This window comes from Mixophyes fleayi, chromosome 11, assembly GCF_038048845.1.
Source record: "Mixophyes fleayi isolate aMixFle1 chromosome 11, aMixFle1.hap1, whole genome shotgun sequence".
Classification (NCBI taxonomy): domain Eukaryota; kingdom Metazoa; phylum Chordata; class Amphibia; order Anura; family Limnodynastidae; genus Mixophyes; species Mixophyes fleayi.
Window position 1 is genome coordinate 39,941,795 of NC_134412.1, and position 23,898 is coordinate 39,965,692.

The 23,898-nt window shown below is 37.1% G+C and overlaps 1 protein-coding gene across 1 annotated transcript in view; it reads left to right on the forward strand.

The window, feature by feature from the left end:
* The first annotated feature begins 349 nt into the window (after nt 1-349).
* The window catches only part of LOC142107553 (myosin-10-like), a 139,007-nt gene continuing 115,458 nt past the window's right edge, over nt 350-23,898 (forward strand). Inside the window, exon 1 of the mRNA XM_075191051.1 lies at nt 350-499. The gene's annotated coding sequence lies outside the window, so the exon portion shown is untranslated. The remainder of the gene's footprint in view (nt 500-23,898) is intronic.

Here is a 23,898-nt window from a genome sequence, read left to right on the forward strand (position 1 = left end):
GAGTCATTTGTCCTGAGAATAGAGTATTGTGTTATATAGTGTTATATATAATACGTTTTTCAGGAATTCCTGTTCTCCAGCCTCTGTTCTCTGTGTAAGAGAAAGAAGTAAAATAAGTGTAGTGAGAAAGTCTCATCTAAACTACCTGATCATCTAAAAACTGCAGACAGAACGAAACCCTTTACACCTTAGTCACAATAGGTACAAATAAGAAGTTGAGCCCAACCCTCTGTCTCCCAGGCACGATGTTTGTTTCTGAGGTTACAGCACTTTACATGGGAGAACAGTGCATTCCTGGCCCCTCCTAGCTCCGTGACATCAGGGACCTTTGCACTCCCACTCCTCTCACTTCCCGAAATGCTCTGACAGTTGAGTGTCTGGATGCACTGCGGGCTGCGAGAGACATCCACCTTGGCCGTATCTACCTGCATTACATTACAAGGAATATCCTTCTGATTTAGATATTTGGCCGCAGGAAGAAAGGTTCATTTGAATAAAGGTAATGTGTTTATTCCAACTAAGAATATAGCGTTAACTATGTATTACAGCATACTCATCGCTGTGCTTTAATGATATTCAGTGCATTCAAGAAAAGTTTCTTCAGTCTATCCCATTACCTTGGATTTTCTATAGCTTATCTTTTATTTAATGTGTGAGGTTGCAGATGTTGCAGAATCCACAATAGCCTATCTACTTGATAATCCTGGAAACCTTTATCACAATGAAAGGGCAGAGGTTAAATGACATTTAACTATTTTCCTCTTAGAGGTTCTTGTAACACAATACTTGGTAAAACTAATTTAGGAGCTAAAGGCTAATTGACTTCTTAGTGATTGGAGTGTATATGTGATCTTTACTGCTTTAGTTCCTACTCCAGAGTCATTTTGTTTATTTTTTGTTGGTGTTTTACATGAAACTATATTGAATTTTCCTGTGTGTGTAAGAAAATATAGCAATGATTATAATGCACTGTGTAAAGAGCTTTATAGAGTGGTGCTATAGAAATAAACAGGCATACATATATTCTTTACCCCAAATGTTTTGTTTTGTAGTAATCCAAATATTATTATATTTTTATTATTTATTGCAATCATTGTGGTGCTTATTCAAAAGGCACCGTTCCTGAGAGCTGCAGAACTGCTGACCAGTTATTCAAGTTGTTTTATTGCACAGCTAGGAAATAAGGTGAGAACACCTCCAAGCAATCCAGTGCATTATAGTGACAAACCCAGCACTTTAACTAGTCATTACAATAAACATTGTTTGTGTAAATGTAGCCAGAACTTTCTCTTATGCCTCACATAGTAAATGGTGATGTATAAGTTGTAAGGGACCATTCAGCCCTTGGAGACAGTGATGCAGGTGCACAGGTAGAAATAGCTAACTAGGATTCTAACATTTCTGTAAAGAAGAAAAATCACAGAAAATAAAACTGCAAATAACAAATTATTATTTTGGTTATGCAGGAAAATAGTCATTATTTTTTAATTATTTACTGGACTGCAACTACAAAACTACTATTCATTTAACAAATAATTTATGGAGAGGGTCAACTGCCAAAATGCAAATTTGCATTGAATACTTTTTGCGCAAGTGCGCCTTTTTGACTTTTATACAAGTGCACATCCGCAGTCACATTTATAACTCTCCTTTAATTAATTACATATTTTCCAGTGTTCTCCTTAAATACTGCTTGATTGAGGCTCATGTACGTCTTAAATAACGTATGACAGTAAGGTGACATTAATATAATTGTATTTTCCAATGTAAAGAGCACCTAGAGAGCATTATTGAAAGTACTCTGCAAAATATGGAGTAAGTGCCCTGCTGCAACTTGTTTTGTTGATTAGGAAACTAGATTTCCTTTTGCAGAGTGAGAATATTGAAATGAGATAAAGGAGTGGAGGGGGCACTTTTTTATGGGCGTTCCTTACTGTCTGCAAGAAGACTTGAATTTTGTACCAGCTTTCATCCTGTACTTTTAACAGGGTCCCATTTTGTTGCTTCATGTTGCACTAGAGGGGACAACCGGATTCCAAACAATGTGATAAAAAAAAATTCAGACAAACAAAAGTGTAATGTCATGAATAATTTAAGATGAGGTTATTTGTGTCTCGCCGCACACCAAGCACATTTCTAGTTCGCATGAAACGGAGGATCACCATTTAAACTAGTTTTTCTTTTCAATTACATGCATAGCCATTTTCATCTGTCTGGTGGCTGAGGCAGATGGGAGTGGCCACCGACCTAAGTAGCTGATGGAATTTTTATGCTGCCAAGTTAATCGGTGTGCTAGTTGCACACCTTAACACCGCTCTTTGTCTGTTTATGACAGATTATCTTTCTTTACTTATGGACTCAACTATTTGAAGTAAAAAAAAACAACTTCCCAGCCACTGCCCCATGTCTTCAAACTAGAAAGTCAGTGGTATTGCTAGGCCCCAGCCCCAGGGATCATACCCCATGTCACAATCACAGTGCCCGATGTCATGAGTCGAGGGTAAGCTTGTTTGATGAAAAGTGAGCTTCTAGTGTTAGCATGAGCACTGAATAACTGCTGAATAGTCTGATATAACGAGGCAAAGAGTTCCAGATAAGAAATGCAGCACTAGAGTGAGAGGTGTTTAGTAACTGATCCTGGGATGAATGTATTATGTTTGGGGAGAATTTGTAGAGATGACTTTTATGGGGTATTCGATTAGGTTTCCGGTTCGCAATAACGCATGTTACCGTGAAAAGTGCACAGTATTGACGGTAATATGGTACCGCAATAATGCAGATTTTCCTTCACAACCCTATGGGGAGCGCACGAAAATACACGTTATTGCGGTATACCGTGGATTGCCTTCGCGGCCCGTTCCGGAGCGTTACCGCGGACCGGAAACCCCCTAAGTGTGTAGGGTGGGGAGGATGGACGATTGGGAAGTTTTAAAAAAGTGTTGCAGTTAAACTCTTCTTTTACCATATTTTTGTTTTTTTTGCATCAAATATTGCAACCGGTCTCCGTTATTAGTCATTTTAATAAGCACAATCGGCAGCATGCAGTGTGTCCTTCAGTAGACATAAAGGCACACCAAAAGGCACACCTGTTCGTAACAAAAGAAAAAATCTCACACAATCACAAGTTTATCACAAATGTATTTAATAATGGTAAGCTTCTAAAATGTGATGGCGTTAGCATAGTTGCCAATAATCTCAAATGTCCAGAGACAGTCCCTGGTTTTAATCATCCCCCTTTGGGGTTCTTTGTTCTTGGACATTTCCTTAGTTATCATTACTGACCAACTACACAGTATAATTACATTTATTTTATACAACATGCATTTTTTACCATTTACTCTTATTTTCTGGGCTTAATAAGCTAACATTTATTCAAATTATTATCACTTAAATGACAAATAATGTATATTAATCTTGTTCAGTGCACAGGGCATGTTGTCATAAAGGATACTAGGGTCTGCCGAGACCCTGCAGTGTGACATGCTTACATTAATCTATTCAGCAGCAAAGTGCCCCTTAAACATATTTTCAAATATTATAAACCATGTATTAGTAACTTTTTAGGTAAAGCAGCAAATATTTTAGGTTTGATGGTCATTTATCAGAAATCTGTATTAGACAAAAGTTAATATATTTGCTTGTGTAGCGTTTAAACTACGATGTAACCTATCTCATGCTGACTACAGGTGGTGTGAGTTTAATTTGATGTGTCACATACACACTGTAGTGAATGGATGGAGCCAATATGACTCAATCCACTAATATTTCTTTTGTGCCCTTTGTTTGAATTAAACATTATCCATCTGTGTACTCACACAGGGACCCACCCCTCAAAACTTTGTGTACATTTAAATAAAGGAGGTACTATTGCTGAAAATAAAGGTGTCTATTTTGTAGCCATAAAGGATAAATTGCAATAGTATAATTTGTTATTAAAAAAAACTAAAGGAACATTTATTTTTAGAGTAATTCTTACTGCTCATTTGTTTGTAGAAATCAAACCAGAGGGCTTATTATGTCCCGCTGTACTCTGCATGCTGCCATATTACAGGGAGAGTGCACAATTTCCACATTCCAATACTTGTCATTGTCTAGCTACTTCCAATGATCGTATTACTGCATATTGTGTCAGTAGTTTTCATTTTCTTAAGCTATTAAGAACAAGTCTCAATTGTTATAAAACTGTTTTACTATTTTGGTTTGTATCCTTTGTGACTGATTCTACTCTTAATTCTACTGCATTAGCTGCTTAATGGAAAATGCTTAAAGACCACTACTTTGAGAGCATTTGTAGTTACATCTGTTTATGGAATATTGAGCAAGACATAAACGTCTCCCATTTTTCTAAAGTGGATGAATAAAATCGGGTTTCAGGCGATGTCAGCTATCCAATCTAGTGAATCCATTTTCAATGACTGATAGATACTCTGTATACTTTCCTCAGCAAGGCCTTGCAAACACAGGTGTTGTAAAAAGGTGTAGACAGACCTTTGTACTTTGTCATCGCTTTTAATAGAGTGTTTTAAATGTGCTCTCAAAGCTTCCCTGCAAAATAGTGTACTATGTTAACAGTAACATGTTACATTAACACCCACTAATGCTGCAGGCAACATTAAAATTGACGCAAAGCGGACACTTGTCAGTAAGTACGTGTACGTGTCTATTTTTTGCTTTTGTGGACAAGCAGGGTTAAATTGTGTTTGCCAGACTTTAAGAATCCATAGTAAACGGCTGATAGTAACACCTGTGTGTATCTTGAGTAGAGAGCATTATAACATGGTCCGTATCTTTACAAGAAGGAAGGCAGGTAGAAAATGTCTCTGTAATTTACAGCAGCTCACTTTCACTTGTTCATGGAGGAGGCATAGTGATAAAACCCAAACATGTTCCAGTCTGTTGAACTCGTCACAAATCACTCTCTGCTTAACTTGAGAGGTAGCAGCATAATGAGGCAGGTTACAATATGCCTTTAGCTGCTTGTGAAGTTGTGGGAAAATAACAGGTTGGGAAAGGACAATTTTGAGAGCTGTTGCATTTCAGAGCTTGTGCTAATTACAATTATAATTCAACCTAGTGCAGGAACAACCAGTCCTGGGAAAATAACTGATCGGAGGATACCTGGCCTGGGAAAGATCTGAGTGGTGAAAAGGAGGTTGAAAGGGAAAAAAAAGCGCTCCTCACTGCAAACGACGGGCGTGATGATGTCAGATAGCTGGCGCGGCAGCGTCAGATAAATATTTTTTATTTATTTATATTTTATTTTCTCTGGGCCCTAGCGAGGCCGCAAAAATTCTGCATTTGGGATGTGATTTTGACACCCCTGTTTTAAACCATCTAGCATGAATGATTGTACTGAAATTCAATTATTACAAGCTGAAAGGGCCGCAAAGACAACTGGGATCTCCATGGGTGATTTTAACTATTGTCATCTCCCTTTTTTTTTTTTTACTTATATCTGAACCCAACAGGCACAGTTGTGGGAAAAGAGACACCTGTCTGTAGGGAGCTGGAGAGGAATGCTATGTCAACACTGCACAATATATATTTATCTTCATGGTTCATATCTACACATTTCAGTTTTGTTTAGTGAACCTCTAAATTGGAGTTTTGTTTAGCTGTTATATATATATATATATATATATATATCTCACACACAAAGGCATGGCACTCTTAAGTAAACAATTCATTTATTTATAACCTTGTTGCCCTCCTCAGTACTTATCTGATGGTACAAGATATCCATTTCCAGTGAGGCGGCACTCAAGGATTTCAGCCAAATAGCCATGATGAATAAAAGGTGTTTTAATTAATTTTGTTCCAATGTTTAATTTTTTCAGCTTTCCCCAGGGACATCGTGATCATACACTTTATACATTTTTGTCTTGTTCACAAGACGTACTGTGCCATAAATACCATAAATATAGTAGAACATCGTCCCCCCGGATTGTGCGCAAAATGGGAAAATGATGGGCATCCAGCCAAAACTGACCCTGCCAAGCACATCTGAATATGATGAGAGTAGTGCAGTTGATGTGATATAGTTATGTTTTCTACAAATGTAGAGTAATGTACATGTTGCAAACATAGAATTACAGTTGCATAAATCATTACTTAGAGCATATCTTGAAGATGAAGTGTAATTTTGGCCAACTCTCTCCAAGAAGGACATAGGAAAACGTAAGAGCAGTGCTTGAAGTGGGCTGGTGTACGGTGGTCTGCCATATCCACTTCTCCTACTGCCTGTATTGTAAATTGTCATTCCATTCACTTACATTTTCCATGCCACCACTTTGATAAAAGGAGTGAAAAGTTAAAACCATAAAGAAAGGTTTAAAATGTTTGGTTTGTTTTACTTTAGAAAAAAGGCTCTTTAGAGTTTTATCTAGTAAATATAAATGTATAATATAGTAGGAGTAGTACAAAGATGTATAATTGTATCTCATATGAAGCTAAATTGGTAATGGCTGCGCTAGTGGCTTTGTTTTGCAAACAACAGGATCAACAGAATAAGAATTTATGTGAGGTTGAAACCTTACTATATAACTGGGATTGTTCACTTATGGTGTTTTTTTTTTTTTTTTAACAATGAGACTAATAATATATAATATATTGGTTGAGGTCAACAATGACATGTACAGCTTCATAGGAACTCCTTTAAAATACTCTCAGTGCTGTGAAGCAAATTGTGAATACAGCCTGGCAACATGTAGTTTTTAACTTGACACTTATAGTAATAACAATACTATTGCCCCAATAGCTGAACCTTTTACAAGTATTTGAGATAGTGTTTCTTTTACTGGATAGAGCACCTTTATCTGTTAATCTGTTTTTTCTTTTTTAGTGCTGGCAATAGAGCACTCCATTTTCTACCACCAAAGGGATTTGGGTGGGTTTTCTATCCACAGTACACCAACAGTAAATGTTAAATGTAAAATTAACACCACGGGGTAAATGTATCAAGCCGAGATTTTCCAGCGGGTTTGAAAAGTGGAGATGTTGCTTATCACAACTAAGCAAATTCTAGTTATCATTTATTTAGCACACTCTACAAAATGATAGCTAAGATCTGATTGGTTGTTATAGGTAACATCTCCACTTTTCAAACCCGCCGGAAACTTTCAGCTTGATACATTTACCCCCACATGTCAGATTGCTAAACATGTTTATGTTTAATTCAATCTGGGGAACGGATGCTAGAAGGGGGACGACTGAGGAATTGATAGGGTAGCAACTGGATTGAAAACGAGAAGGAGGTCTAGGATGTAAAAGCTGATCTTTAATCCGCTCATTCAATTTTTGCTGTACTTTTTCAAGCAATTTATGTGAAATGTGAACTAGTGAGACAGAAAACAACAGTGTATATTTATAATTACAATGCTGTTCCTGGCTATGTTGCCTGTTTTTTTAAAAAATATTTTACAGCTATCCTGCCACATAATAATTAGAGTGGGACAGGATTATCTGCTAAGACCAAGGGCATTCTACATTGTTTGCAAACTGTGAACTTGGCATGAACTTTGCATGAATGAAGAAAAGCACTACAGTTACAAAGTTAACTAGGAAGCATATTTATTCTATCATATTTTACTGATTATATTCCTGCCTTACTTTAAAAAAATGAATTGCAAATTTTCTTGTTTACTGATTTTTTTTCGTTCTACATGAAACCTTATTTTATTTGTAGTTTAATATCCTTTCTTTCTTTGAGATTTACGTTGACTCTTCCCATTAGGCGTCCTTTTCACATTCTGTACATATACAGTACATGAACTTTTATTATTTTGTTATATAGTAATCTAATTGTTTGTATGTGGCATCAAATAGGATCAATGCGATAAACTACATAAAATTTGCAAGGCCATTGTACATTTTTTTTCTGGCTTCTGTAATGCTAACTTTGTATCTGTCAAATCACCCAAATACGGCCAAACTCTTAGCATTTGTGGCCAGCACAATCAAAACTGATGATAGTTTATAAATATGTTTTAGCCATTAACCATATTAGCATGTGTTTAATTAGTCATCTTAATGTTAAGTAACCCCCTGTCATCCGCTTGTTCAGCCTGGCCCTAGAGATCCGCAAAAGTGCATACGAAGATTGCTTTATTTTCAGAGGAGCAGAAGTTTGCACTATCATCATCATCATCGTTTATTTGTAAGGCAAAACAAATTCCGCAACACCGGAATGCCAGCAAATCACCCACATATAAATTACACATAATAACAAGTCATACAAGTACGAATTACAAGTATGAATCATAAAAGTACATAAGTAGTAAAGATACAAGTACAAACTCCAAACATAAACACATACAATTAAACATAAAAATCAAAGTAAGAGCAGACATGAGGGCATAGGATAGAAAGGGCCCTGCTCGTGAGAGCTTGCAGCAATTGGGAGAAGTTAGAGGGCCTGATTCATTAAGGAACTAAAATTAAGAAGTTTCTTATTTAAGTCTCCTGGACAAAACCATGTTACAATGCAAGGGGTGAAAATTAGTTTTCTGTTTTGCACATAAGTTAAATACTGACTGTTTTTTCATGTAGCACACAAATATCATCTTTAAATTTCAGTGTACAAATAAGCTATCAAGTATTTGCATGCTACATGAAAAAAACAGTTAGTATTTAACTTATGTGGAAAACAGAATACTAGTTTTCACCCCTTGCATTGTAATATGGTTTTGTCCAGGAGACTTAAATAAGAAACTTCTTCATTTAAGTTCCTTAATGAATCGGGCCCAGAGTGAGGACATTCCTTATAAAATATAGAGAAGACAAACTAGTGCATGTAGCTGTGCTGAGCAGAACAAAAATGAGATTTTAATTTGCGGAGCAAGGGTTTTGAAATTAGAAAAACACCTGGAGAAGATGTATTTCCTTTGGTGCTCTTGCAGTATTAAGTGGCACATGGGTATTTTCACTCTGCAGAAGACTTGACTTGTGCACCAGCTCTGTGCTATGGAGATCAGGAATCATTTTATACTTTTAATGAGTCGCATGTTGCTCCTTCCAGTTGCACTTTGGTGAAGAAGTGAATTTCTAGATGCACTTTGCCCAAATTTTTAAATCACTCCACATACCAAGCTGCCCTTCTAGATTCCAGAGCTATAACCAGAGAGTGGAGAATAGATGAACACCTTGATGTGCTTTCGGCATTGAGTGTGCTTTTTAAATGTGGTCCAGAATTGACATTGCAAAATTAAATATTGGATTATTTAGATGTCATGTCATTGTGATGTCAGGAGAAGGTAAGGAGTCCTTAAGCATCCCTCCTAGCAGAACAGAGAGAATGGAGTTGTATAGCTCAGAGATCTAAATACAAGATGAGATTTTGAACCATTGGATGGTGTAGTCTCTTAATTTAATTTTCAGAGTCAATTTAAAGATTTAGTTATTTAAAGGTTTTTGAAAACGGCAATGTTTTTGAGTCCAGTGTGTGCAGCGATACTGATTTGAATGCAAGATGATTAAGGATTTTTACGCCAGTTAATGGTAACTAGGCCAGTTAGGTTACATATAATTGATGATAGTGTAGTGTTACGGTTACTACTATAAGTAATGCTTTTCTTTATATTTGTGTCATTATTAAATTCCGTAAATACTGGGTATTGCAGAGATTAGGAAATTAGAAAAGACAACTGTTTGTTATCAGCGATGTGAAAGTAACATCAGGGTAATGGAGTAATCCTCTTTAAAAATGAAGTGTTTTAAACATTTATTACTCTGGTTACCTATAAGAAGAGAGATCGTTTGGCTCATTTTTCATTAGAGTTGTGATTCAAGCTGCTATTAATGATTAAAGCTGGGTGCACATCTATGCAATCATCATGCAGATCACACGATTCGCGACAGTTTGGTCATGTTTTATTGTGCCAAAAAACATGGTTAATCTGTTGATTTGGTTTCCTAAACTACCTTTTAAATCACAATCAGCGATAGAACGATGTCAGACAGCGTATACTGCTATCTGTAGAGTGTCTATAGAGTTACAATCTATTCAGCAGGTGGTTATGAGAGATGCAGAGCACAGATCTGACGGTAAATTGTGTAGGTGTAGAAAAATCATCTGGACTTTCAATCGTTGGTGAAATCGTTACAGAAATTGCATCTGAAGTTAGATTACATAGGTGTGTACCCAGCTTTACAGTTTGCTTATTTCATGCAGTTACAATTGCAACCAGTCAGACGTTAGATGTAGTGAGCAAGATGACTATGGGATGTATGGTAGCAGCAGGACTGAAATCCATGGAGAGAATTACATGTAATTAAATGTACCTTACCTTCCAATGTTCCTGATTCTTGGGTGCTAAACTGGTGGGCTTTCAGGAAAGTGGGTGGGACTTTTTAAAAAAGTAGTTGGGTTTTGGGTGAACTGAATGCTTGGCTTGTCCATATTTTCTAACACTGTACATGAAGGGAGGGGGGAGAATGAACCTCTACTCGGGAACAAGCTTATATGCAAATGTCTTTGACACACAAATCACTTTTGTAAATTGACAACTGGGTTATAGGGCAACATTTTGGAAAAAATGCTTCATGGTACAAAACGTGTTGTTTAAAAAAAAAATCAAACCTAAAATTATTTTTGTATGTTCTCCCCTTGTTTAAGTGGGTTTCGTCCTGGTGCTCCGGTTTCCTCCACAGCACAAAAACATACTGGAAGGTTAATGGGCTTCTGACAAAATGGACCCTAGTTGTATGTGTGTGTGGTAGGGAATTTAGACTGAATGGGGAAGTGACTGTGGGAATGATTACATATACACTGTACAGTGCTGCGTATTATAATTGGTGCTATATAAGTAAATAATAATAATAATAATAATAATATTAATAAGTGGGATTGCACCTTTAATTGATGGGAGAACTGTCTATTATAACAGACACTGGATTCTAGTTTTTAGGGATGATTTGTCAGTGTCCAATGTTATGATTACCATTTGCAATGGACAATTTAATCTGTATACCTTAAAGCAAGCCCTGCAGACCTGGTTGAGTAATTGGAATTGGTGAGAAAGCTGTATCTGCGTGTGGGTGGCAGCATTTACTGCACATAAGTACTATATAAGTTGAATACTCAGGAGTCATAGTTATATTGTGTGATGACTTGCAGTATACATAACTAATAGAATATATATCCATATATGGTATATTAAAAATACATGTGTTGAATACATTTGTTAGATAAAATTAAATACTCACACATGCACAATTTATATATGCTTTGTTACTGTCTACATATTAATATGTGTATTCATAACGTGTATTTTCTTCTACATTCCTAAAAATAAAAGCTCATTAATGTATTAATATCATGTCCAAATCATTTTCTTTGCTCCATACTATAGTTTTTGTATACTCTATTTAAGGCTTTTAGGGGCATATTCAATTAGCATCCGTGCGCACCCCATAGGGTCGCGGGGGGAAAGCCGCGATGTTGCGGTACCGTAATGACAATTTACCACACAGCCGCGCGTAGGAGCGAATCCTAATTGAATTTGCCCCTTAGACTTTCAACTAGTAAAAGATTTTGTATACTGAAAAGCTCCTGTATATATGAAGTGCAGACAACAGGAACATTTACAATTAACTTGTATGCTTATGTAATCATCTCAAACGACAGAATCCCCCAATGCACAGGAGTGTACTTCATCTTTTAGACTAAAATTCCTCTTTGCATTAAAAGTAAATAAATTGTTTGAGGATATAGGTGCATTTATCGGATTATACAAAGTGCTGTTTTATACAAGAACAACTTTTAGCTTTTTAGATATAATTGTAATTTAAAGCACAATTTTAGTCTGTAAATGAAATGTACATGACTGCAAATAATTGACTGTTTGCAGTCATGTAAATTTCAACTTCTGTACAACTTAACTTCTGCTACCAATGATTGTACAATGAGAATTTGTTCACTGATGATTTTCACTTACTAGTTTACAGTAATGAGGCAGTGAGTGCTGGATTATAATGAGGATATGGAGGTGCATATTTGTCACAGAGAGATGAGGGGGCCTATCCCCTAAATGCATACTCCTGCCTATCCTGTTTTTGGGCTCTCCTTTTAGAGTTGGCTTTGTTGATCCGATGAGGGTCTGCAACTTCAAACATATTATGTGTTGTACCTAGCACAGGGGGAGCTATATGCTAGATATATTTCTATGGCATCTTTGCCTGCCCTCAGTCATATGTACAGTCTTTTTCTGACTTACCCATGCCTCAGGCACAGCATGTCCTGCCCCCAATTATGTCACACATACCAATTGCCACTATGCAACACCCCAAGTCCTTGTCTTGAGACTCGATTGTGACAGCTCAATAAGATTGACAGGAGTGCACTGGGAGGAAATAAAGGGAAGACATGGAAAATAATTGAAATGATGGTAACTGTATTGAAAGATCTTTACAAGCAGACATTTAACTACCTGCATACAAACTAGGTATCATGTAAGAATAATCTTTGATATATTTACCCCTTTTTAGTTATAAAGGGGAAAGTAAAAACTAGGGTCTCCCTTTGAATGATGCTCCATCATGCTTATAGAAAACAAAATGAACATTATCATTAGTGTGGTAGCATTATAAAATACACTTAATGTAATTTTAAACCCGTAATTTAGACTTGTTGAGCAAGAGAAATGTTGAAACACCCCTCCTCCTTCCACCAAATCTGCTGCCTTTACACAGCTGTCTCCATGCGCTTCAATATAGACACACCTTTGTCTATTCTGTTGTTTCAGGGTAGATTTGGCACCACACCCTTTCCCTGTTTAATGTTCTGGCTGAAGGATGATCTACTTGCATTCAGACACAGATTAGACTGAAGCATGGATGTAGACTTGTTCTTTCTGCCTGTTTTCTATTGGAGTAGCAGAATGAGTGAGCGTGGCTTCCTGCATACAGCACGGAAAATGTCTGAAAGATTGCCCATAAGAGAACTCCTCACACACATTCATCAAGTCTATGTATTTCCTTGAGATTCCTTTCTTAACCTCAATGTGTGTGAGGATTAAATCAATCATTGTCTTAAAACTCTTAGGGGGAATTCAATTCGGCCAGGAATAACGCAGCGCTAATAGTATTACAGTTAATACAGTAATTTTAACCCGGATTTCTGCTAGCGGCTCCCTGAGCCACGAGTAAAAAAAAAATCAACGTTAAAGATTACTGTGCTAATGGTAATAATGGGCACTATTATATAGTGCACAGGCCGCGTTACTTTCGCAAGTAACGCAACCAATTTAATTCCTCCCTGTAGATTATTTACATAAGGGCCATATTGTAGTTTTGTAGAGTTAACATTTCATTATATCAATTATGTCTTATTTAGAGGAAGGAGAAGAACACAATATGAGGCTAGTGCACCCTAATCTGAATTCTTTGTGTGACCACTATGTTGACTCGTACACACAGAATTTGTACTTGTTTTTTGTGTTGCTTGTAACTGCTCGAGCAGAACTCATACTTGGGTTTTGTACCACAAATCCACAATTATGCTTAATTGTATTTATTATTATACTTATGTGTATTTTATGCATCTGTATGCCGACTGTCCATGCTGCAGAATCTCTGGTGCCTTGTAAAAAAATGATGATGATGAAGTAGGTATAGGCTAAGGCTAAAAATATAAATGTACTGTATTACAGGGGGGGGGGGGGGTGCTAGCTGTGACAGCTGTTTTTTTGTGGTTATCAAAACATCTATAATGTGTGCTTTCGAGGAATCCGTATCTCAGATGATTAGATTTACCATCCAACTGGAAAGAACTAGATTTGTTCACTATTAAAGGAATACATTTGGATACAGACCTATTTTAATCCTCTTTAGGTTTTTGTACTGTGATGTACGTTTAGAAATATATATTTACAGCTAGAAGTATATATTCATATTTTGTCCCTCACATAAAAAATAAATCTACAATTAGGTTACAAGTTGCCTTAGTGGCTTGTACAGTGGACTCTGGCAGCCAAGAGTTCACAGTAAAAGCATTCTAGCCAGCTAGGCAATTAAGTGTTGGGTGCTAACTGATAGTTGTTAATGGCAGCTCCTGACAGTTGAAGCCAATTGGGTTAACCCATTGCATTGCGGTAGTATGGGGGCCTTGTACATTACTGGGAAGCTCTGTGTTTTACTTGGGGTCAGTCTGTGGTAGCAGTATGCTTTATTGGGGGCTTTGTGTATGTCTGGACAGTGTAAATTACTGGGTGTGGGGAGATAGATTTAGATTGCTTGTAATGGCCAATGAGGATTACTGGAGCAGTATGGCTCACTCAGCATTGGGAAGTTTGGGCTACTAGGAAGGGACCATGTTTGGATTGACAATACAGTGGTAACTGGAATAAAGCGAGATTTGTAATGCAGCTGTATGTAGAGCACACTCCTTTTTTTTACTTAACTTTTACTTCAATAACCAAGGTGGTCTTAATCTTCTACTGGCCAGGGGATGAATTCATAAATTAATAATTCTGTTCAGCTTTATGTGATTTAAAGCTCTCAGAAAACTTTACATATTGCAAAACTCTTTTACAGTATGCATGCTCAGTAAAATAAGTACCTGTAAAATTCATATTTTGGTCCTGATTCATTAAGGAAAGTAAGGCAAAAAAATGAGTAAGTTTTCTCCTGGACAAGACCATGTTACAATGCAAGGGGCACAAATAATTTTTTATTTTGCACATAAGTTAAATACTTACTATTTTTTCAAGCAGCAAACAAATACTTGATAGCTTTATGTTTACACTGAAATTTAAATATGATCTAGGACATGCTCTACCCCAAGAATAAATCTGCCATCACATTATAAATTTACATCACCCTCCAATGCAACATGGTTTTTCCAAGGTGCAAAGTTACTCATTTTTTTTGCTTTTCTTTTCTTAATGAAGCAGACCCTTTGGGGTATATTTACTAAGCTGTGGGTTTGAAAAAGTGAAGATGTTGCCTATAGCAATCAATCAGATTCTCGTTGTCATTTTGTAGAATGTACAAAACAAATGACAGCTAGAATCTTATTGGTTGCTATAGGCAACATCTCCACTTTTTCAAACCCACAATTCAGTAAATCTAGCCCTTTGTGTACTTCTTATATTTTTAACAAAGTAATTTTACCTGTAACTGAATATAGGGCAAACAGCAATGGACAAATTCCAAATGCCTAGGAGCCATAATTCCTACGGGATTTAATGCTAATATTATACCCATAATTGATGAGTTTACAGTGGATAAGAGGTGAGAAGGTTGAGAAACAGGTCACCCAGAAAGGAGGAGAAGGCATGAAATGATAGGGATTTTAGTGGTGACCTTAGATTGAAAAGCACTTACTAGATAGTACAATATAAAATTGAGAGGAACATGTTATTGCTAAGAATGTGTCTTCTTTTAAAGTCAAATATTTTATTATATAATATTGTGGTCAGCTTTATCAGTGTCTGTTGAACCTCATCTTTAGTTGCTGGAAATTACTCTTTGATCATTATGTCAATTAAAATGGAATTTCAGGTTGATTACAAATTTTATTACGCTTACAAATAATAAATGTTAATAGCCTTTATAAGGCTATCTACATAACTGAAACAAGGCTCGACCATATGTGCAAGCCCTAAAAACAATTGCCCTTATACACAAGCACTACTGAACAGAGCATGGAGAACCGATAGGAAGAGTACCAGTGTACTCTTTCAAATTCCATCATCCATTTTTAATGTCTGTCTGTAAATAACATCCATTTTTTAGATGTAAATGCAAGAGATACGGCATGTGACTAAAATACCAGCATATTTAAATTCTGATATGCAAAGTTAATGTTGACACAAACATGGACCTTAGGGTAACCTATCAACCTGAATTTTGCAGCAGCACTCAGGGCCCAATTATTAATATGCAGAGATAACAATGATTTATGATTGCTGCTTGTTGCGTCTTTAAAAAATCTGTTATCACCACAGTTTAACATCGCGTTTCGGCAGCTGAACGATACTCAGCCATGCTGGTCCAGAGCGGTAAGGGTTAACTTACTGCTTCAGCTGGCCAATCTCAGGAGATATATGCAGACTTGGACTTTTAATTCCACAAATAAAATAAAAAGAAAAAATTAAATATTAGACTAAAAATGTAATTATATATATATATATTTATTTTCCATTGAAAGAATGCTTTATTCAAAGAATTTGCTTCTAATATTGCCATACTGAGAATCTCTTTGAAACAAATTTCTCATGATGCAAATCCAGCATGAATGCTTAGAAATTATCTGTAGAGGCATAAAACTGCTGATCTCTGTTCTGTATTGAGGATGGCTGATGAATGAATAAAAATCCACCGTCGTTTGTATCTACTAGTGCAGAATGTTGTTTTGTGACTCTTCTGTGTTAAAACTTTCTTTCCTCCCCAAATGCAAGATTATTACTATTATATCGGGCTGCATGTTTGTACTTTTACCTATGCATTCCTATTCCCCCCCCCCCCCCTTTTTTTTCATTTTTGGATATATTTATCATAGAAATAACAGTTAAAGTTGACTAAGAGGTTATTTGTAACATGAAAAGCTAGAGACCATGATGTGAGTCTCTTTTATTAACAAATAAGTCACACAAAATAGCCAAAAATGTTAAATATTTGCTGGCCAGGCAGATCTAGTGTGTAAGCCAACATACTGTCTGTGTGTGTGTGTGTGTCCGTGGAATGAGCCAGGGGGCGCAGATTTGTTTGACTAGGCTGCAATACAGTGAGCAAAGCCAAAGAAAGTAAACAAACTGGCAGCCAGCCTGTTGTTATGCCGGTTGGATTGTGAAACCAGTTGGCCTACATGCCAGACTGACCCTTCAGTGTGTTATAATTATGTTTTTTAGTAAATATGTGCAACCTTTAAGGCTGGGTACACACTACAGAAAATTTCTGCCGATTAACAGTTTTACAAATGTCTGAAAAAGAAAAAGTCCTGATCAGCAGCCGATTCATGTGTATACACTAAACACGTTTTACAAGATTTACCTTCAGATCGGTGCTCTTCATCTGTCATAACCATCGGCTGAAAAGATCGTGACTCTGCACACTCCATAGAGATCTATGGACACTACCGGTCATGAGTGCATACACACTGCAAAACTGGAACGACATCGTTCTATCGTTTTCTAAACAAGATTTTTAGTTTGGCTTAAAAATAAAAGGAAATGATACGATGTGCTTTGGAACGATAATCGCTCATCGTTGGAGCGTACACAGTAATGCGCACACTCGTTTTTTTTTTTAAACATCTATTTTATTTGAATTTTCAAACATTATACATAAAATCATAGAAAACCATCCAGAAGCAGTCTGTCAAGGCAGTGTTATGCATGTTATGACAATATACAATAAGTTTATATGTGTATATGTATGTATATATATATATATATATATATATATATATATATATATGGAGGATGAGCAAAATAGGAAAGAACAAAAAAAGAAGGATAGACGTAGGTATTACTGACGTATTTCTGCTCCGGTGGACGATGTTATGGAGCGAATACAAGATATCAAGTCAGAAAAACAAACAGATTACAAAAGTTAACAACAAGTAGCTTTGAAGCAATTCACCTGACTAGAGAAGCCCTATAGGTACTTAAGCAAACGAGACCGCAGAGCGTGCACCGTGAAGAACCCAGGGGAACCATAGCTCTCCTGTTCTCCTGTGAGTGTACTATAGTCAGGGATGTGCGGGGGAGGGGGGGGGGGTTGCTGGGGGACGACAGTCTCAGAAACGCATCACAAACAGAGGTAATGGGAGAATGGAGAAATCAGTCACTTACCAGGGATCAATACAAAAACCAAGTTGTATTATCGAATATTTTTGAGTAGGCATCCGCTTATCATCATGTAAAGATTTGATGTTTGGACCTCATTTTGCGTAAAATTGAACTCCCCCTTTTTCAATATCTGGAAGCGTTGCCCTTCTGTCAAAATACAGTGTATTCAGTAGTTCAGCCTTCACTTCCTAGAGAAAAGGGAGGACAATCGTGAGAACCACCCTTAAGGAATGGCTTAATATCCTGGGACTCTCTCCTGGGGAATGATTGAGATCCAGCTGTCGTAGTTGGCCGGCAGGTCTACGGGCAGGGATGCACATTTGATGGAGTTGAGAAAAGATTGGACCTTGTTCCAGAATTTGTGGATCTTCCTGCATGACCACACATTATGGAATCAAGGGGCAGGCGCATGTTTACATTTGGGACACCCCCTGTCTCATCATCCACATAATGTTTCTTTGGGACTGGGAACCTCAAACTCATAAATCATTATTTGTCTACAGATTTGAAAAAAACATAAGTATTAAACCCCTGTGCTGTGGAATCTCCCAAGTTTATATAGATGAAAGATATTACCTTAATTGGCTTTAAATTAGCCTCTATCTTTGTCAATCAATAAAAAATAACCTGTTGACTTTTAGGAGTTGAATACTTCTGCAGGCCGCTATATAATGTCAGCGACTAGTACATAGAGCTGTAAAAGCCTCAGTTCCATAGCATCGGAGTTTAGGTGGCTCATTTATACTGGAAATCTTTGTTGCTGTCATACTTAGGAACAGCATATATGCCTTGTAAAGACTTTTTGAGATGTAAAACATTAAGTTGTCATCACATTGTCTGGGATGGAGATATTATATAACAAATGAATACATAATATTTGATAATGTATTATTAAATATGTATATTTAAGTATATGTAAAATATATCACTAATCAAAACATAAAATACTCTTATATTTAAGAACAAAGTGTTTGTGTGTGTGTGTGTGTGTGTGTGTGTGTATACATTGCGGGGTTTTAGCTCCTTTCCAGGTAGACTCAACAGCTCTTAGCGGCATTTACAGTCAAATAGTTAAATTATAAGGGTTTAAATCCAGTCTGGCTGGCTTTTATTGGCATCAAAACAAAAGTTACCATGCTTCTGGTCATAATCAAACATTAATATAAAATAACTCCTGCTCGTCTGAGCTCTGACAGGAAAGAAAATCCTGCCTTACCCAGTATATCCTACCAACACTGGTCAGATACAGAAACACAGGCCATTTCACAAATCCCCTCCAACACAGTTCTACAGACACACCCTGCTTGTAAGAGATCAGACCCCAGGTGATCTCTAACCCTATTAACCATTTCTAGAACACATAGGACAATGTCCTAGGAGAAAAATGCCTCCCTTCCCAGACTGTCTGTCACCTTTTTACAATATGGCCAGAATATGTGGACTCCCAGACATCACAACCATATGTGAATGTTGAACCTCTCATTCCAAAACCATGAGTGGTTTGAACTTCTGCACTGGGCGGTCCTGTGCAGTGAACTTGGGTGGTCTAGCGATTTGTGGCTGTTTATATTAGATGTTTCCACTTCACCATAACAACACTTACAGTTGAATGGGCAGCACGGTGACTTAGTGGTTAGCACTTCTACCTCACAGCACAGCGGTCATGATTTTGTTTCCCGACCATGGCCTTATCTGTGTGGAGTTTGTATGTTCTCCTCAGGTTTGCATGGGTTTTCTCCGGTTCCTTCGGTTTCCTCTCTCAGTCCAAAAACATACTAGTAGGTTAATTGGCTGCTAGACTGATGTTCGTGAGTTCTCTATACAGCGCTGCAGAATTAGTGGCGCTATATAAATAGTTGCTGATGATGAATGGGCTGTGTAGTAGGGCACAAATTTAATGAACAAATACACTAATTAGAAAGAGTATCCAGATACCTATGACCATGCAATATATAACTCAACAGTAAAGAGACTTTGGAGCTGTTCTTACTTCATATGTAACAACTCATACCTAATTTCCAGGAACAGATTTTAAAGATTTGATCCTGGGAATTTTTTTTGTCCCCTGTAAAATGTTGACATCTTTACAGTATAATGCTTATTTTATATACATAGTTGATGAGGTTGAAAAAAGACACCAGTCCATCAAGTTCAACCTATTTTGGATCTCCTGCGATCCCTCACTTATATTTGAAATTGATCCAGAGTAAGCAACAGCCAATCTGTTTCAATTGTGAAAATCCCCCCAGGCTCAATATTTCAGTCCTATTTTTACCCTATATCCACTACTATCCTTCATTTTAATTAACGGTCGTATCCCTGGATACACTTGTCCGCAAAAATTTGTCTAACCCTTTCTTAAACATATCTATTGAATCTGCCATCACAACCTTCCCTGGCAGTGAATTCCATATCTTGACTATCCTTACTTTAAATAAGTCAAAGTTCTTTGCTTGTTGTGAAATTTCCTCTCCTATAACCTTAGGGGGTGACCGCGTGTCCCGTGTATAGTCCTTTGGGTAAAAAGTTCCCATGAAAGTTCTCTGTATTGACCCATAATGTATTTCTACATAGTAATCATATCTCCTCTTAGACGCCTCTTTTCTAAAGTAAACATGCCTAAACTGGCTAACCTTTCCTCATAACTTAATGACTCCATATCCTTTATCAATTTTGTCGCCCTTCTCTGAACTCTTTCTAGTTTCAAATGATCTTTTTTGTAGAGTGGTGCCCAGAACTGTACTGCATATTGCCAATGATTTATACAGTGTCAACATTACACTGTCTTCCCTTGCATCTATACCCCTTTTTATGCATGCCAGTACTTTATTTGCCCTTGCAGCTGCTGCTTGACATTGAGCACTATTGCTAAGTCTACTGTCTACGAGCACTCCCAAATCCTTTTCCATTATAGATTCTCCTAAATTGATTCCATTTAATTTATAGATTGCGTTCTTGTTTTTGATCCCGAACTGCATAACCTTACAGTTATTCTCATTCCATTTGGCCGCCCAATCCTCCAGTTTATTTAAGTCCCTCTGTAGAGAAGCTACATCTTTCTCTGATTTTATTACCTTACAGAGTTTAGTGTCATCTGCAAAAATAGAAACTTTACTCTCTTAACCATCACCAAGGTCATTAATAAATATATTAAAAAAGGAGTGGTCCCAGCACGGAACCTTGAGGTACTCTACTTAATGCTTTTGACCAATTAGAAAATGTTCCATTTATCACAACTCTCTGTTCCCTATTCTCTAACCAGTTTTTGATCCAAGTACAATTCTCTCTATCCTCATTCTGTTTGTGCTAGTGAGTTCAGTAAAATGCCATTCAAGTAGGTAGGGCCTGTTTTTGAGTACATACTTTTAAACATTCCAAATGATTATTGTTCTGAGGATTTGTTTTCACACCTTAAATTACTCTTTACACTTGAATAGGGCAAGCACCTGTTACCAGGAGTACAGCCTTGAATGAAACGTTTTATGCATGTCATTACATAGTTTCATTAACTCAGAAACTTGGCCATATATGGGAATGGCATTCAGAATGACTACTGTGGTTTATAGCAACCAACAGTATCTTGTGGACTAGTGATACCGTGATTAATTTATGGCAGTCATTGGCTTTAGCACATAAACTGGGAACCAGGCACATGCTCACTGTATAACTCCCTCTAGCTGCTGTTTAGAAAATAATATTTTATAATGTTTTATGATAATTTTCTTCTTATTTTAAATTTAGATATGATTTAATAATTTCAGTGTCACAATTATAAATAGGAACAAGCTGATTGCAGGTGAGCCTACAGCAGTGCAAAAATCTGTCACAGAGTCACCTGCAGAAGTCTGCAGACATACTGAAATTATTACTCATGTACCTATTGTGTGGATGGAAATTGCCACATTAAAGCCATCAATAAAATTAGAACTCTGGCCAAAAATTTATGTATTTTCCATGGAGTTCTCTAAGTTGTGAGTTCGACTTATTTGGCATTTCAGCAAGTCTTCCTGTAGACTCCAACAGTCTAACACTCCTTTAAGGGAATGACCGCAAGGATGCAGTAAAAAAAATATGGTGGTTTTGGAAGATGTATATCACAGTTTTATTATTATTGTATATAAAAAGCACCAATGTATTCTCCATGTCTGTACAATAAGAAAATACAGTGGCCATGAAAAGTCCCTCTGACTTGTTTGCAGTTTGTTGTTCATAAATAATTTGGACAAATGATTGGATAACATTTTTTGGGACATTATAGTGGACTTTGTGTTGATTTGTGGGAATAAGTTTCAAATAAATCCATAATGGTTCTATGCTGTCACACAGCAAAATGTGATACAGTCCAATGGGGGAATGTATACCTTTTATAGCCACTGTATAACACTATATTAAATACAGACCATAGCTTGAGATAGAAGGACTTACGTCTCTGCTTGCAGGAGCTTACAGTCTAATAGGAAACAAATGAGTGCTATAATAGTAAGTTATCAGCGCTTATCCTTTAAACTGCATATCTGTGTGTGTCTAGCAAAATGAAAACATGAGGTATTAGTACATATTTTGATCAAAAGACTTAAGCCTGCATCCCAACGTCAAGGGTACCTCATTATATGCAGGTCCTACACTGACCTATATGCTTTAAACACTATTAAAATGCAGTTAAAATCAGATGCACTCACCTCCCAGTAATAGGGGTTTACATCTAGCAAAGGCTGGCTTGTGAGCCACACCCAAATGTGCCTTAAATAGGCTTGATGGACAGCTGCTATGACAATAAGGCAATATTTTGAAACAAAACCAGAGAAAAATAAGCCCGTGCTCGGTATATCCCACATTATATATGGTACCAGCTGCTTGGCAATAAGCCTGCGCTCGGTATATCCCATATTGTATGTGGTACCACACACAATATGGGATATACCGAGAGCTGGCTTATTTTTCTCTGGTTTGCTTCGGTATTATATCAGAGAATATGGTAGATTATGGCATACAGTGCAGTATAGTGTGACCACTAGTTGGGAAGAAGGTAGGTGAAAAACCATAGGTAGGTTAGTTTCCAGGAACCGCTTGAAGCTGTTGACGTTAGGGGATATCCTGCAAGTGCAAGATTATTCTAGAGGGCAGGTGCAGCATGGTGCGCCTGGGAAGGGAGAAAAATGGAGATTAGAGAGAAGAAATAGGTCAGTATAACATTATGGAGGGCTTCAAAGGTGAGAACAAATATCTTGAATTTAATCCTGACAGAGATCAGTGCAGTGACTGTCAGGGATATAGCACTGGAAAAATAGTAAGGACTATTAACCTAGCAGCCACATTCATGGTGGATTGCAGGCTGGTTAGTAGAGACTTACAATAATCAAGCTATGATTAGTGCTGTGGTAAGGACAGATGTATTTGATGGGCTAGCGACAGTCTGGATGTCAGAAGTTAGGGATAAGGCAGATGTGATCCCTAGACAACAGGCCTGTGGCGGAGAATTGCAGCATTGTTGATGGAAACAGAAATGTCAGATTAAATGTTAGTAGCGAAAGACCAGTAGTTTAGTTTTAAAGAGGTTAAGTTTAAGATAGAGGGAGGTTATCATGGAGCTTACAGCAGAAGTACCACCAGTAATGTCACAGAGAAGAGGGAATGCTTTTATTTTTCTTAACAGTTAATGCTGTTTTTTGTAACAGAAATACTTGTCTAAGAATAGCATTTTTGCCAACTATATGTGACTGCTTCTCCCTGCAATGAAAGCTAAGCTCATTTGTGCACACAAGGTGCTGAATCTATACATTCCTGTGTGTGGAGGACAGTGTTTCATACACATATGGTATGCAAGCTATTTCTCAGATACCTGTTTATGGCCGTTTTGAACTTTAACAATTCAAAGTTCTTCTTAGTACTTTATTTGTAACATGATTCTGTGCTTAATAAATATACTGGAACTCGTTTCTGAAGCACATTGAATGTGCACCACATTGTATCAGTACGACTAGGTCTTCCCAGTGTATTTCAAAGACCATGGCTTCTCTGCGGGAACGAAAAAATCTGATGGGCATTGTGGAAAAGTGTAAATGCCACATCAAAGTCCAACTTCCTACTTTTTAAAACGCTTTTCCCAGTT